The following is a 13,610-nucleotide window of genomic DNA, read 5'->3' as shown; positions in this document are numbered from 1 at the left end:
CTAGTATGGAGTGTTGCACCATCACTAGTATGGAGTGTTGCACCAACTCTAGTATGGAGTGTTGCACCAACTCTAGTATGGAGTGTTGCACCAACTCTAGTATGGAGTGTTGCCCCACCTCTAGTATGGAGTTTTGCACCAACTCTAGTATGGAGTGTTGAACCATCACTAGTATGGAGTGCTGCACCAACACTAGTATGGATTGTTGGAAAAACTCAATATGGAGTGTTGCACCAACACTAGTATGGTGTGTTGCACCCACTCTAATATGGAGTGTTGCACCATCACTAGCAAGCAGTGTTGCACCATCACTAGTATGGAGTGTTGCACCAACTCTAGTATGGAGTTTTGCAACATCACTGGTATGGAGTGTTGCACCATCACTAGTATGGAGTGTTGCACCAACTCTAGTATGGAGTGTTGCACCATCACTAGTATGGAGTGTTGCACCATCACTAGTATGGAGTGTTGCACCATCACTAGTATGGAGTGTTGCACCATCACTAGTATGGAGTGTTGCACCATCACTAGTATGGAGTGTTGCACCAACACTAGTATGGAGTGTTGCACCATCACTAGTATGGAGTGTTGCACCATCACTAGTATGGAGTGTTGCACCATCACTAGTATGGAGTGTTGCACCAACTCTAGTATGGAGTGTTGCACCATCACTAGTATGGAGTGTTGCACCATCACTAGTATGGAGTGTTGCACCAACTCTAGTATGGAGTGTTGCACCAACTCTAGTATGGAGTGTTGCACCATCACTAGTATGGAGTGTTGCACCATCACTAGTATGGAGTGTTGCACCATCACTAGTATGGAGTGTTGCACCATCTCTAGTATGGAGTGTTGCACCAACTCTAGTATGGAGTGTTGCACCAACTCTAGTATGGAGTGTTGCTCCATCACTAGTATGGAGTGTTGCACCATCACGAGTATGGAGTTTTGCCCCATCTCTAGTATGGAGTGTTGCACCAACTCTAGTATAGAGTGTTGCACCATCACTAGTATGGAGTGTTTCACCATCACTAGTATGGAGTGTTGCTCCATCACTAGAATGGAGTGTTGCACCATCACTTGTATGGAGTGTTGCACCAACTCTAGTAAGGAGTGTTGCACCAACTCTAGCATGGAGTGTTGCACCATCACTAGTATGGAGTGTTGCAACAACTCTAGTAACTAGTGTTGCACCAACTCTAGCATGGAGTGTTGCACCAACTCTAGTATTGCGTGTTGCACCAACTCTAGTATGGCGTGTTGCACCATCACTAGTATGGAGTGTTGCACCAACTCTAGTATGGAGTGTTGCACCAACTCAATATGGAGTGTTGCACCAACACTAGTATGGAGTTTTGTCCCAACTCTAGTATGGAGTGTAGCACCAACTCTAGTGTGGAGTGTTGCACCATCACTAGTATGGAGTGTTGCTCCATCACTAGTATGGATTGCTGCACCATCACTAGTATGGAATGTTGCACCATCACTAGTATGGAGTGTTGCACCAACTCTAGTATGGAGTGTTGCACCAATTCTAGTATGGAGTGTTACACCATCTCTAGTATGGAGTGTAGCTCCATCACTAGTATGGAGTGTTGAAACAACTCTAGTATGGAGTGTTGCACCATCACTAGTATGGAGTGTTGCACCAACTCTAGTAGGAGTGTTGCACCATCACTAGTATGGAGTGTTGCACCAACTCTAGTATGGAGTGTTGCACCAACTCTAGTATGGAGTGTTGTACCAACTCTAGTATGGAGTGTTGCACCAACTCTAGTATGGAGTGTTGCACCAACTGTAGTATGGAGTGTTGCACCATCACTAGTATGGAGTGTTGCACCATCTCTAGTTTGGAGTCTTGCACCAACTCTAGTATGGAGTGTTGCACCATCACTAGTATGGAGTGTTGCACCATCACTAGTATGGAGTGTTGCACCATCACTAGTATGGAGTGTTGCACCATCACTAGTATGGAGTGTTGCACCAACTCTAGTATGGAGTGTTGCACCATCTCTAGTATGGAGTGTTGCACCATCACTAGTATGGAGTGTTGCACCATCACTAGTATGGAGTGTTGCACCATCACTAGTATGGAGTGTTGCACCATCACTAGTATGGAGTGTTGCACCATCACTAGTATGGAGTGTTGCACCATCACTAGTATGGAGTGTTGCACCATCACGAGTATGGAGTGTTGCTCCATCACTAGTATGGAGTGTTGCACAATCACTAGTATGGAGTGTTGCACCATCACTAGTAAGGAGTGTTGCACCATCTCTAGTATGGAGTGTTGCACCATCACTAGTATGGAGTGTTGCACCATCACTAGTATGGAGTGTTGCACCATCACTAGTATGGAGTGTTGCACCAACTCTAGTATGGAGTGTTGCACCATCACTAGTATGGAGTGTTGCACCAACTCTAGTATGGAGTGTTGCACCATCTCTAGTATGGAGTGTTGCACCATCACTAGTATGGAGTGTTGCACCAACTCTAGTATGGAGTGTTGCACCATCACTAGTATGGAGTGTTGCACCAACTCTAGTATGGAGTGTTGCTACATCACTAGTATGGAGTGTTGCACCAACTCTAGTATGGAGTGTTGCACCATCACTAGTATGGAGTGTTGCACAATCACTAGTATGGAGTGTTGCACCATCACTAGTATGGAGTGTTGCACCAACACTAGTATGGAGTGTTGCACCAACTCTAGTATGGAGTGTTGTATCAACTCTAGAATGGAGTGTTGCACCAACTCTAGTATGGAGTGTCGCACCAACTCTAGTATGGAGTGTTGCACCTCACTAGTATGAGTGTTGCACCATCACTAGTATGGAGTGTTGCACCATCACTAGTATGGAGTGTTGCACCAACTCTAGTATGGAGTGTTGCATCATCACTAGTATGGAGTGTTGCAGCATCACTCGTATGGAGTGTTGCACCAACTCTATTATGGAGTGTTGCACCAACTCTAGTATGGAGTGTTGCACCATCACTAGTATGGAGTTTTGCACCATCACTAGTATGGAGTGTTGCACCATCACTAGTATTGAGTGTTGGACCAACACTAGTATGCAGTTTTACAGCATCACTTGTATGGAGTGTTGCACCATCACTAATATGGAGTGTTGAACCATCACTAGTATGGAGTGTTGCACCATCACTAGTATGGAGTGTTGCACCATCACTAGTATGGAGTGTTGCACCATCACTAGTATGGAGTGTTGCACCAACTCTAGTATGGAGTGTTGCACCAACTCAAGTATGGAGTGCTGCACCAACACTAGTATGGAGTTTTGTCCCAACTCTAGAATGGAGTGTAGCACAAACTCTAGTGTGGAGTGTTACACCATCACTAGTATGGAGTGTTGCTCCATAATAGTATGGAGTGCTGCACCATCATTAGTATGGAATGTTGCACCATCACTAGTATGGAGTGTTGCACCAACTGTAGTATGGAGTGTTGCACCAATTCTAGTATGGAGTGTTACACAATCTCTAGTATGGAGGGTAGCTCCATCACTAGTACGGAGTGTTGAAACAACTCTATTATCGAGTGTTGCTCCATCACTAGTATGGAGTGTTGCACCAACTCTAGTAGGAGTGTTGCACCATCACTAGTATGGAGGGTTCCACCAAATCTATTATAGAGTGTTGCACCATCACTAGTATGGATTGTTGCACCATCTCTAGTTTGGAGTCTTGCACCAACCTTAGTATGGAGTGTTGCAACATCACTAGTATGGAGTGATGCAGCATCACTCGTATGGAGTGTTGCACAAACTCTATTATGGAGTGTTGCACCAACTCTAGTATGGAGTGTTGCACAATCACAAATTTGGAGTTTTGCACCATCACTAATATGGAGTGTTGCACCATCACTAGTATGGAGTGTTGCACCATCACTAGTATGGAGTGTTCCACAAACACTAGTATGGAGTGTTGCACCATCACTAGTATGGCGTGTTGCACCATCACTAGTATGGAGTGTTGCACCAACTCTAGGATGGAGTCTTGCACCATCACTAGTACGAAGTTGTTCAGCATCACTAGTATGGAGTGTTGCACCGTCACTAGTATGGAGTGTTGCACCCATCTCTAGTATGGAGGTTGCACCCATCACTAGTATGGAGACTTGCACCATCACTAGTTGGAGTGTTGCACCATCACTAGTATGGAGTGTTGCACCATCACTAGTATGGAGTGTTGCACCATCGCTAGTATGGAGTGTTGCACCATCACAGTATGGAGTGTTGCACCAACTCTAGTATGGAGATTTGCACCATCACTAGTATGGAGTGCTGCACCAAATTTAGTATGCAGTGTTGCACCAACACTAGTATGTAGTTTTGCACCAAGTCTAGTATGGATTGTTGCACCATCACTAGTATGGAGTGTTGCACCAACTCTACTATGGAGTGTTGCACCAAATCTAGTATTGACTGTTGCACCGTCATTAGTCTGGAGTGTTTCTCCAACTATAGTATGGATTGTTGCACCATCACTAGTATGGAGTGTTGCACCATCACTAGTTTGGAGTGTTGCACCATCTCTAGTATGGAGTGTTGCACCAACTCTAGTATGGATGTTGCACCATCACTAGTATGGAGTGTTGCACCACCTCTAGTATGGAGTGTTGCACCACTCTAGTATGGAGTGTTGCACCAACCTCTAGTATGGAGTGTTGCACCCAATCACTAGTATGGAGTGTTGCTACCATCACTAGTATGGAGTGTTGCACCAACTCTAGTATGGAGTGTTGCACCAACTCTAGTATGGAGTGTTGCACCAACACTAGGATGAATTGTTGCACCATCACTAGTATGGAGTGTTGCACCATCACTAGTATGGAGTGTTGCACCATCACTAGTATGGAGTGTTGCACCATCACTAGTATAGAGTGTTGCACCAACTCTAGTATGGAGTGTTGCACCAACTCTAGTACGGAGTGTTGCATCATCACTAGTATGGAGTGATGCAGCATCACTCGTATGGAGTGTTGCACCAACTCTATTATGGAGTGTTGCACCAACTCTAGTATGGAGTGTTGCACCATCACTAGTATGGAGTTTTGCACCATCACTAGTATGGAGTGTTGCACCATCACTAGTATTGAGTGTTGGACCAACTCTAGTATGGAGTTTTACAGCATCACTTGTATGGAGTGTTGCACCATCACTAATATGGAGTGTTGAACCATCACTAGTATGGAGTGTTGCACCATCACTAGTATGGAGTGTTGCACCATCACTAGTATGGAGTGTTGCACCATCACTAGTATGGAGTGTTGCACCAACTCTAGTATGGAGTGTTGCACCAACTCAATATGGAGTGTTGCACCAACACTAGTATGGAGTTTTGTCCCAACTCTAGTGTGGAGTGTTGCACCAACTCTAGTATGGAGTGTTGCACCATCACTAGTATGGAGTGTTGCACCATCACTAGTATGGAGTGTTGCACCATCATAGTATGGAGTGTTGCACCATCACTAGTATGGAGTGTTGCACCATCACTAGTATGGAGTGTTGCACCATCACTAGTATGGAGTGTTGCACCAACTCTAGTATGGAGTGTTGCACCATCACTAGTATGGAGTGTTGCACCAACTCTAGTATGGAGTTTTGCACCATCACTAGTATGGAGTGTTGCACCAACTCTAGTATGGAGTGTTGCACCATCACTAGTATGGAGTGTTGCACCATCACTAGTATGGAGTGTTGCACCATCACTAGTATGGAGTTTTGCACCATCACTAGTATGGAGTGTTGCACCAACTCTAGTATGGAGTGTTGCACCATCACTAGTATGGAGTGTTGCACCATCACTAGTATGGAGTGTTGCACCATCACTAGTATGGAGTGTTGCACCATCACTAGTATGGAGTGTTGCACCAACTCTAGTATGGAGTGTTGCACCATCACTAGCATGGAGTGTTGCTCCAACTCTAGTATGGAGTGTTGCACCATCACTAGTATGGAGTGTTGCACCATGACTAGTATGGAGTGTTGCACCATCACTAGTATGGAGTGTTGCACCAACTCAGTATGGAGTGTTGCACCAACTCTAGTATGGAGTGTTGCACCATCACTAGTATGGAGTGTTGCACCATCACTAGTATGGAGTGTTGCACCATCACTAGTATGGAGTGTTGCGCCATCACTAGTATGGAGTGAAGCACCATCACTAGTATGGAGTGTTGCACCATCACTAGTATGGAGTGTTGCACCAACTCTAGTATGGAGTGTTGCACCAACTCCTGTATGGTGTGTTGCAACAACTCTAGTATGGAGTGTTGCACCATCATTAGTATGGAGTGTTGCACCAACTCTAGTATGGAGTGTTGCACGATGACTAGTATGGAGTGTTGCTCCATCACTAGTATGGAGTGTTGCACCAACTCTAGTATGGAGTGTTGCACCATCACTAGTATGGAGTGTTGCACCAACTCTAGTATGGAGTGTTGCACCAATTCAAGTATGGCGTGTTTCACCAACTCTAGTATGGAGTGTTGCACCATCACTAGTATGGAGTGTTGCACCATCACTAGTATGGAGTGTTGCACCAACTCTAGTATGGAGTGTTGCACCATCACTAGTTGGAGTGTTGCACCATCACTAGAATCTAGTGTTGCACCATCACTAGTATGGAGTGTTGCACCAACACTAGTATGGAGTGTTGCACCAACTCTAGTATGGAGTGTTGCACCAACTCTAGTATGGAGTGTTGCACCATCACAAATATGGAGTGTTGCACCATCACTAGTATGGAGTGTTGCACCATCACTAGTATTGAGTGTTGCACCAACTCTAGTATGGAGTGTTGCACCATCACTAGTATGGAGTGTTGCACAATCACTAGTATGGAGTGTTGCACCAACACTAGTATGTAGTTTTCACCAACTCTAGTATGGAGTGTTGCACCATCACTAGTATGGAGTGTTGCACCATCACTAGTATGGAGTGTTGCACCAACTCTAGTATGGAGTGTAGCTCCATCACTAGTATGGAGTGTTGCACCATCACTACTATGGAGTGTTGCACCAACTCTAGTAGGAGTGTTGCACCATCACTAGTATGGAGGGTTGCACCAACTCTAGTATGGAGTGTTGCACCATCACAAGTATGGAGTTTTGCACCATCACTAGTATGGAGTGTTGCACCATCACTAGTATGGAGTGTTGCACCATCACTAGTATGGAGTGTTGCACCATCACTAGTATGGAGTGTTGCACCAACTCTAGTATGGAGTGTTGCACCAACTCAACATGGAGAGTTGCACCAACACTAGTATGGAGTTTTGTCCCAACTCTAGAATGGAGTGTAGCACAAACTCTAGTGTGGAGTGTTACACCATCACTAGTATGGAGTGTTGCTCCATTAATAGTATGGAGTGCTGCACCATCATTAGTATGGAATGTTGCACCATCACTAGTATGGAGTGTTGCACCAACTGTAGTATGGAGTGTTGCACCAATTCTAGTATGGAGTGTTACACAATCTCTAGTATGGAGGGTAGCTCCATCACTAGTACGGAGTGTTGAAACAACTCTATTATCGAGTGTTGCTCCATCACTAGTATGGAGTGTTGCACCAACACTAGTAGGAGTGTTGCACCATCACTAGTATGGAGGGTTGCACCAAATCTAGTATGGAGTGTTGCACCATCACTAGTATGGATTGTTGCACCATCTCTAGTTTGGAGTCTTGCACCAACTCTAGTATGGAGTGTTGCAACATCACTAGTATGGAGTGATGCAGCATCACTCGTATGGAGTGTTGCACAAACTCTATTATGGAGTGTTGCACCAACTCTAGTATGGAGTGTTGCACAATCACAAATTTGGAGTTTTGCACCATCACTAATATGGAGTGTTGCACCATCACTAGTATGGAGTGTTGCACCAACTCTAGTATGGAGTGTTGCACCAACTCTAGTATGGAGTGTTGCTCCATCACTAGTATGGAGTGTTGCACCATCACGAGTATGGAGTTTTGCCCCTTCTCCAGTATGGAGTGTTGCACCAACTCTAGTATAAAGTGTTGCACCATCACTAGTATGGAGTGTTTCACCATCACTAGTATGGAGTGTTGCTCCATCACTAGAATGGAGTTTTGCACCATCACTTGTATGGAGTGTTGCACCATCTCTAGTAAGGAGTGTTGCACCAACTCTAGCATGGAGTGTTGCACTTTCACTAGTATGGAGTGTTGCAACAACTCTAGTAACTAGTGTTGCACCAACTCTAGCATGGAGTGTTGCACCAACTCTAGTATTGCGAGTTGCACCAACTCTAGTATGGCGTGTTGCACCATCACTAGTATGGAGTGTTGCACCAACTCTAGTATGGAGTGTTGCACCAACTCAATATGGAGTGTTGCACCAACACTAGTATGGAGTTTTGTCCCAACTCTAGTATGGAGTGTAGCACCAACTCTAGTGTGGAGTGTTGCACCATCACTAGTATGGAGTGTTGCTCCATCACTAGTAAGGAGTGTTGCACCATCACTAGTATGGAATGTTGCACCATCACTAGTATGGAGTGTTGCACCAACTCTAGTAGGAGTGTTGCACCATCACTAGTATGGAGTGTTGCACCATCACTAGTATGGAGTGTTGCACCAACTCTAGTATGGAATGTTGCACCATCACTAGTATGGGGTGTTGCACCAACACTAGTATGGAGTGTTGCACCAATTCTAGTATGGAGTGCTGTACCATCACTAGTATGGAGTGTTGCACCAACTCTAGTATGGAGTGTTGCACCAACTGTAGTATGGAGTGTTGCACCATCACTAGTATGGATTGTTGCACCATCTCTAGTATGGAGTCTTGCACCAACTCTAGTATGGAGTGTTGCACCATCACTAGTATGGAGTGTTGCACCATCACTAGTATAGAGTGTTGCACCAACTCTAGTATGGAGTGTTGCACCAACTCTAGTACGGAGTGTTGCATCATCACTAGTATGGAGTGATGCAGCATCACTCGTATGGAGTGTTGCACCAACTCTATTATGGAGTGTTGCACCAACTCTAGTATGGAGTGTTGCACCATCACTAGTATGGAGTTTTGCACCATCACTAGTATGGAGTGTTGCACCATCACTAGTATTGAGTGTTGGACCAACTCTAGTATGGAGTTTTACAGCATCACTTGTATGGAGTGTTGCACCATCACTAATATGGAGTGTTGAACCATCACTAGTATGGAGTGTTGCACCATCACTAGTATGGAGTGTTGCACCATCACTAGTATGGAGTGTTGCACCATCACTAGTATGGAGTGTTGCACCAACTCTAGTATGGAGTGTTGCACCAACTCAATATGGAGTGTTGCACCAACACTAGTATGGAGTTTTGTCCCAACTCTAGAATGGAGTGTAGCACCAACTCTAGTGCGGAGTGTTGCACCATCACGAGTATGGAGTGTTGCTCCATTAATAGTGTGGAGTGTTGCACCATCATTAGTATGGAATGTTGCACCATCACTAGTATGCATTGTTGCACCAACTCTAGTATGGAGTGTTGCACCAATTCTAGTATGGAGTGTTACACCATCTCTAGTGTGGAGTGTAGCTCCATCACTAGTATGGAGTGTTGAAACAACTCTATTATGGAGTGTTGCACCATCACTACTATGGAGTGTTGCACCAACTCTAGTAGGAGTGTTGCACCATCACTAGTATGGAGGGTTGCACTAACTCTAGTATGGAGTGTTGCACCATCACAAGTATGGAGTTTTGCACCATCACTAGTATGGAGTGTTGCACCATCACTAGTATGGAGTGTTGCACCAACTCTAGTATGGAGTGTAGCACCAACCCTAGTATGGAGTGTTGCTCCATCACTAGTATGGAGTGTTGCACCATCACGAGTATGGAGTGTTGCCCCATCTCTAGTATGGAGTGTTGCACCAACTCTAGTATAGAGTGTTGCACCATCACTAGTATGGAGTGTTTCACCATCACTAGTATGGAGTGTTGCACCATCACTAGAATGGAGTGTTGCACCATCACTAGTATGGAGTGTTGCACCAACTCTAGTAAGGAGTGTTGCACCAACTCTAGTATGGAGTGTTGCACCATCACTAGTATGGAGTGTTGCACCAACTCTAGTATGGAGTGTTGCACCAACTCTAGTATGGAGTGTTGCACCAACTCTAGTATTGAGAGTTGCACCAACTCTGCTATGGCGTGTTGCACCATCACTAGTATGGAGTGTTGCACCAACTCTAGTATGGAGTGTTGCACCAACTCAATATGGAGTGTTGCACCAACACTAGTATGGAGTTTTGTCCCAACTCTAGCATGGAGTGTAGCTCCAACTCTAGTGTGGAGTGTTGCACCATCACTAGTATGGAGTGTTGCTCCATTTATAGTATGGAGTGTTGCACCATCATTAGTATGGAATGTTGCACCATCACTAGTATGGAGTGTTGCACCAACACTAGTATGGAGTGTTACACCATCTCTAGTATGGACTGTAGCTCCATCACTAGTATGGAGTGCTGAAACAACTCTAGTATGGAGTTTTGCACCATCACTAGTATGGAGTGTTGCACCAATTGTAGTATGGAGTGTTGTACCAACTCTAGTATGGAGTGTTGCACCAACTCTAGTAGGAGTGTTGCACCATCACTAGTATGGAGTGTTGCACCAAATCTAGTATGGACTGTTACACCAACTCTAGTATGGAGTGTTGTACCAACTCTAGTATGGAGTGTTGCACCAACTCTAGTATGGAGTGTTGCACCAATTCTAGTATGGAGTGTTGTACCAACTCTAGTATGGAATGTTGCACCAACTCTAGTATGGAGTGTTGCACCAACTGTAGTATGGAGTGTTGCACCATCACTAGTATGGATTGTTGCACCATCTCTAGTTTGGAGTCTTGCCCCAACTCTAGTATGGAGTGTTGCACCATCACTAGTATGGAGTGTTGCACCATCACTAGTATAGAGTGTTGCACCAACTCTAGTATGGAGTGTTGCACCAACTCTAGTACGGAGTGTTGCACCATCACTACTATGGAGTGTTGCACCAACTCTAGTAGGAGTGTTGCACCATCACTAGTATGGAGGGTTGCACCAACTCTAGTATGGAGTGTTGCACCATCACAAGTATGGAGTTTTGCACCATCACTAGTATGGAGTGTTGCACCATCACTAGTATGGAGTGTTGCACCAACTCTAGTATGGATTGTTGCACCAACCCTAGTATGGAGTGTTGCTCCATCACTAGTATGGAGTGTTGCACCATCACGAGTATGGAGTTTTGCCCCATCTCCAGTATGGAGTGTTGCACCAACTCTAGTATAAAGTGTTGCACCATCACTAGTATGGAGTGTTTCACCATCACTAGTATGGAGTGTTGCTCCATCACTAGAATGGTGTGTTGCACCATCACTTGTATGGAGTGTTGCACCAACTCTAGTAAGGAGTGCTGCACCAACTCTAGCATGGAGTGTTGCACCATCACAAGTATGGAGTGTTGCAACAACTCTAGTAACTAGTGTTGCACCAACTCTAGCATGGAGTGTTGCACCAACTCTAGTATGAGTGTTGCACCAACTCTAGTATGGCGTGTTGCACCACCACTAGTATAGAGTGTTGCAGCAACTCTAGTATGGAGTGTTGCTCCAACTCTAGTATGGAGTGTTGCACCCACTCAGTATGGAGTGTTGCACCAACACTAGTATGGAGTTTTGCACCAACTCTAGTATGGAGTGTTGCTACAACTCTAGTATGGAGTGTTGCACCATCACTGGTATGGAGTGTTTCCCCATCACTAGTATGGAGTGTTGCTCCATCACTAGTATGGAGTGTTGCACCAACTCTAGTATGGAGTGTTGCACCATCACTAGTATGGAGAGTTGCTCCATCACTAGTATGGAGTGTTGCACCATCACGAGTATGGAGTTTTGCACCATCACTAGTATGGAGTGTTGCACCAATTCTAGTATGGAGTGTTGTACCAACTCTAGTATGGAGTGTTGCACCAACTCTAGTAGGAGTGTTGCACCATCACTAGTATGGAGTGTTGCACCAAATCTAGTATGGACTGTTACACCAACTCTAGTATGGAGTGTTGTACCAACTCTAGTATGGAGTGTTGCACCAACTCTAGTATGGAGTGTTGCACCAATTCTAGTATGGAGTGTTGTACCAACTCTAGTATGGAATGTTGCACCAACTCTAGTATGAAGTGTTGCAACAACTGTAGTATGGAGTGTTGCACCATCACTAGTATGGATTGTTGCACCATCTCTAGTTTGGAGTCTTCCACCAACTCTAGTATGGAGTGTTGCACCATCACTAGTATGGAGTGTTGCACCATCACTAGTATAGAGTGTTGCACCAACTCTAGTATGGAGTGTTGCACCAACTCTAGTACGGAGTGTTGCATCATCACTACTATGGAGTGATGCACCATCACTCGTATGGAGTGTTGCACCAACTCTATTATGGAGTGTTGCACCATCTCTAGTATGGAGTGTTGCACCATCACTAGTATGGATTTTTGCACCATCACTAGTATGAAGTGTTGCACCATCACTAGTATTGAGTGTTGGACCAACTCTAGTATGGAGTTTTACAGCATCACTTGTATGGAGTGTTGCACCATCACTAAAATGGAGTGTTGAACCATCACTAGTATGGAGTGTTGCACCATCACTAGTATGGAGTGTTGCACCATCACTAGTATGGAGTGTTGCACCATCACTAGTATGGAGTGTTGCACCAACTCTAGTATGGAGTGTTGCACCAACTCAATATGGAGTGTTGCACCAACACTAGTATGGAGTTTTGTCCCAACTCTGGAATGGAGTGTAGCACCAACTCCAGTGTGGAGTGTTGCAAAATCATTAGTATGGAGTGTTGCTCCATTAATAGTGAGGAGTGTTGCACCATCGTTAGTATGGAATGTTGCACCATCACTAGTATGGATTGTTGCACCAACTCTAGTATGGAGTGTTGCACCAATTCTAGTATGGAGTGTTACACCATCTCTAGCATGGAGTGTAGCTCCATCACTAGTATGGAGTGTTGAAACAACTCTATTATGGAGTGTTGCACCATCACTAGTATGGAGTGTTGCACCAACTCTAGTAGGAGTGTTGCACCATCACTAGTATGGAGGGTTGCACCAACTCTAGTATGGAGTGTTGCACCATCACTAGTATGGATTGTTGCACCATCTCTAGTTTGGAGTCTTGCACCAACTCTAGTATGGAGTGTTGCAACATCACTAGTATGGAGTGATGCAGCATCACTCGTATGGAGTGTTGCACAAACTCTATTATGGAGTGTTGCACCAACTCTAGTATGGAGTGTTGCACCAACTGTAGTATGGAGTGTTGCAACATCATTAGTATGGAATGTTGCACCATCACTAGTATGGAGTGTTGCACCAACTCTAGTATGGAGTGTTGCACCATCACTAGTATGGAGTGTTGCACCATCACTAGTATGGAGTGTTGCACCATCACTAGTATGGAGTGTTGAACCAACTCTAGTATGGAGTGTTGCACCATCACTAGTATGGAGTGTTGCACCAACTCTAGTATGGAGTGTTGCACCATCACTAGTATGGAGTGTTGCACCAACACTAG

Source organism: Carcharodon carcharias, chromosome 12 (genome assembly GCF_017639515.1).
Source record: "Carcharodon carcharias isolate sCarCar2 chromosome 12, sCarCar2.pri, whole genome shotgun sequence".
NCBI classification, from domain to species: Eukaryota; Metazoa; Chordata; class Chondrichthyes; order Lamniformes; family Lamnidae; genus Carcharodon; species Carcharodon carcharias.
Note: the sequence above shows the minus strand (reverse complement) of the source record.